The sequence below is a fragment of the Monodon monoceros genome, unplaced genomic scaffold, assembly GCF_005190385.1.
Source record: "Monodon monoceros isolate NGI ecotype Baffin Bay Population unplaced genomic scaffold, NGI_Narwhal_1 Super_Scaffold_15, whole genome shotgun sequence".
NCBI classification, from domain to species: Eukaryota; Metazoa; Chordata; class Mammalia; order Artiodactyla; family Monodontidae; genus Monodon; species Monodon monoceros.
The window spans coordinates 56691582-56696373 of NW_021703771.1; positions in this window are offsets into that span (position 1 = coordinate 56691582).

The window sequence follows — 4792 nt, forward strand, 5'->3', positions numbered from 1 at the left end:
GATTTAGAAGTTGAAGGGAAGAGTTGAAGGAGCTTCCATTGGGATAGAAGAAACCTGGAATGGAGTCTGGCCTTGAGATTTGTACACAGCTGGTTGGGCTGTAGAAGAGGAAGTCAACTAGAGTCAAAGAAATAGATCATCCAGCTTTATTGAGGGCTCCTCTGAGTTAGGATTATTTTAATCTGTAGTGAAGCCAATCAGAATAGTGACCAAAACTCAGTATCTCTTTTCAGTCCAATACATTTTCAGACTTTTCCTGCAACTCCACAGAGACACCTGATTGGATTTGGGCATTTCCCAAATCTCCTTAAACTAGATTACTCTTGACTGAACTCATCAATGGTATACTGATTTTTACCCTTTCATTCTTCACTGTCTACAAATTCCAAGGGCATGCATACAGAAACCCCCAACACACTGACAGGAGGAAAGAACTACTTTCTTGGAGAGGTCTTCATAGAAAAAGATTGGGAAATTACTGAGATGTGGTGAAATGTTTCGATACTGAATTTCAAAATTTTATTCCTTAAAGTCTTCAAACCCATTGAGAAACCCCAGTTTAAAAACCTTTCTATTGATTCTAGTTCCTGAAATAGAACCAAGTGAAAAGCAGAGCTAGTATAATTTAAAGTAACAGATTGTCTTCTTCTCGAACGCTGACATTCCATTCGGCATTCTACATGAACAAAGTAATGTTCCAGATTTTTTTTTTTATTGTACAGTTACACTTAACTGTATTTATGTGATGAATCTCATTCTAGATATAGGTATTAACGATTGGAACCATGCCTCAGTTACCTCCCTTAATGAAAGATAACGTAGGAATGTTATAACAAATATTTAGTTAAAAAACTGAAAAGGGCTTTGAAAATATAAAAGTGTAATATAAATGCTAAATAAAGATAATATATTCTGAACAGCAGGCTCCTTTGAAATAGGGCCTATGAATTCCATTAGCACTCTCTGTTTACATGCTTTCAGGAACTTTTAGGAGGATGTTGTCCATGGGCACGCCTGTGACATGACACCTCTGGCCTAGTAACCAGCTGGGAAAGGGGCAAGTAAAAGAGTGGACCTAATAATTCACATAATAGTATTTCCTTAAGTCACTGAATAAATATTTATTGCATACTTAACTGTGTGTAGGTACAAGTCTGGGTGTTAGGAATATTGCAGGGAACAACTCAGGCAAAAACCCCCAACTCACAAGCTAACATTTATTGATTACTAACCACATGTCAAGGTTTAGTCTTATATTACTCCATTAAATCCTAACAACCTCATGAGCTAGGTACTGTAAATATTCCCATTTTACAGACGTGGAATCTGAGGTAAGAGAGGTTCAGCAACTTGCCCAAGATCACACACATCAGCAGCAAGTGATGGTGTTGGGATCTGATCCTTACCATCTGGCCTGCATGTTCCACTGATGGGCACAAGGTGATTGGGTACTGGGCTGACTAAACTGACTTTCTAACATGGTCCCCTTTAAATCTGTAAGATTAAAAAGAAGAAGTCATACGTACTGCTGTTGCTGGGGGTCTTTTGTTTATCTACTCAATTCAAAAAATGACTCAATTTTTCATAAGGGATGGGGAGCTATCATGGTGATACTAGTGAAGACAGAAATTCTAGCTATGTAGGTGGTTTTCATGATGTCCCAAAGTGGCCAGGCCTTTCCAAGACTAGAATGACATTTGGGGATAGGAGGTCATGTAGAGCCCAGGGCAGCTCTAGCACCTTTATCTTTATCTGGCTGGCTAACTTCTGCTCTGCCCTACCTTATGATTTCTACTTATGCATAGTTTCTAATGCCTAACAGCTAAGGTACCTGCACTCTACCTTTTTCTCTTTGTGAATCATTTAGTTTAGTTTTTGTAATGCCTATCAACTAATTTCATCTTCAATATTTCCGGTTCAAGTGTGAGAATAGACTGTTCCATTTCATCACTTTTACTCACATGGGGAAGCACTCCCTGCTGACTCATAGGCCACCCCTACTTGATTCAGTCCTTGGATTAAATGCCCACTTCTGGACCAGTCAGCTGTGGCCAGGAGGCCAGGTCAAATGGAAAGAACATTCTAGAACCAGGGTCTAAGTGTATCAGAGGCTACTGTCACAGACATGTTCTGAAGTCTGGCTTGTTCCTCTAATACTGTTTAGTTATAAGGCTTTTAAATTTAGGCTTTAAGTGAGTAAGTGTGTTATGGAAAATTATAAACTCTCTTTCCTTTTAATTTAGAAGTCAGTTTATAGTCCCATATTATTCCGCTCTTTTGAATATGTCTGTCATATTTCTAACTTTACCTTTGCATCTAAACAAAATTATAATAAATATTCACATCTATCCAGAATTAATTTCCTCAAGATGTTGAGGATTTAAGATTTACATTATGATCCTTTCCTTACCTGATGAGTAACAGATCCTTTTTCTTTTACTCTCAGCATTTCAATTACATCTCACTATCACAAGCTCTCTGCTAAGAATGTATACAGATGTGTCACAGTAAAGATTACCAGTATTACATTTCAGTGTTATCTAGAACACTAACAAGAAAATCAAACTCAGCTCTTATAAATAAATATCAATAATAAGAATCTTGGCCAAATCAATGTTAATGTCATTTTTATACTTGGAAAAACATGGAGCACACAATTATATAGGCTAAAAAAATAAATAACGTGACTCACACTTAAAAGTAAGATAACACATTGAAAGAATGATTTCAAGTATTGTTCATTTTAGAAAATTTCTATGGAAAGATTCAATTTTACCTTAAGAATTGTGACCAATAGCACATGTTACAACATGGGAAACTGGGGTTAGGAAAGAAGTTTGTGGCTATGAAACAGATCAAAACTAACTAGTCATTAGGGAATGGAACTCATGACCTTCATCTCATTAGTACCGGGCCTAAACCAACTGAATGAGCTATAAACTGATAACATTCTGATACCTAGCAGATGGATGGATTTTTCACTCCTTACTTAAAATTCTTTCCTTGGTTCCATATTATTTGTACTAAAATGTGGCAATGTTACTGTTATGTGGAAGGATGGAAAGGGACATGGCTTTCAAAGAGATCTCAGAAATCAATTACTACTCTCTTTTCTTTGTGTAACTAGTGAGAGAATTCAAACCCTGAAATATGAGGTGACCTGCCTAATAGTTCCCAGTGGGTGGTGGCAGAACTGGATTACTTGGACTTCATTCCTGGTCACTTTCAAGTTATGAGGGGCTGGCTGGTGGAGGAGGTCGTCCTTGAATCGTTCCAGGAAGGAGGAGTGTGTCCTATCAATGCAGAACAAGCTTCGTGTTAGGAAAAGGGAATGTAGGTTTCTAAATTGAATTCACACAGAGTAGAGGTTACAGGATGGAGTATAGTGAGAAAGGTTTTGAATGACCTTCATCTGGGAGGTGATGAGAAGCCTCAAAAAGTGAGTACAGTGATTTAAAACATTTTCCATGTAAAATGGCTTAAGCTTCAGAATATTTAGAAATGGAATAGCCTGAAGTCATGGGGGCAGGGCACAAATTTGGGTATAAATAAATAAATGTAAAGAAAAGTAAAGGAGTGGCTAATACTTTAATTTGGGACATCAGAGAAGTTACAGACCTGGTCTGAGGATGGATTAGGTATGTACGTGTGATAGGGTAGAGCAGGGTGGGATGGAAAGTGGGGAGAGTGGTGGGGAGTGATGCGATTAAGGGATGCTGGAAAGAAGGGATTCATCGTGAATTACTAACCAGTGACTGAATGGTGGAAGTGTGAAGGAACAACAAAAAGCTTCTACTAGTATATTACCATTTAGGGAACAGATGGAGAAAGGTTCTGTAAATACTACCAATTTATATAAAGAATAATGCAGTGTTATTTAGATTCTAATATCTTATTCTGCCTCTGTTTCAGGTGGTAACACCGATGAATTCTTTGTAGAAAAATCTGGTAGCCTTACCCTTACATACGAGTACCTTCAAAATATTTCCCATCCGGAACCACATCTTGGGAACAATTTAGATTAAATCTTTGAGATTTTACTGATGATCTCTGGGGGAGAAAGACACATATTGTAGAGAGCCTCAACTAGACCTTATTTTTGTTAGTGAATCTCGACATGTGCATAGGTCTCAGGCAAGCCTTGCTCTCCAAACCCTTGGACCTTTACTCAAGCTTCCTCTGATTGGATCATCTTCCCAGAGAAAAAAGTAGAACCACATACCCTGGACGTTTGTCCTTCACAAATCAGGTTAGTTATCACCTTTTCTGGAAAGCCTTTCCTATTGCCATAGGTGCTCCTCAGTTATAATTGTTCTGTATACCCCTAGTACAACATCTTCCATGCTGTACAGCAATGCCCAGTGCACTAGACTGTCCCCTTTGTCAGACTGAATTCCTTGTTGCCTAGTTTTGATCATCTGTTTATCCCCAACACCTTGTAGCATGATTAGCACAAGGTAGGCCTTTAATATAAGTTTATGGACTGTGTAAATCTCTGAAAATATATGTGAAGTAGAAACATCATCCAGAAATTATCTAGAGAGAACAAATCTAAAATGGATTTTTAGAAAGAGGAATCTAAAATTAATTTTAGTTTCTTTTGGGGTAAGGTCTTAGTTTTGCACATAGCCCCTGGCTTTGCTTCCTTTCTCCTCCTGTAGTCTCTCTCCCTTTGGCCATTTCACTGCTTATTCAAGGGCTAGGGAGAAAAGGAGAGAAGCTGAAATTCAGATCAATTAATTAGGCTGTTTGGGAGCAACTCAGAAAAAGGTTGGATGTGGTGGGTGAAATC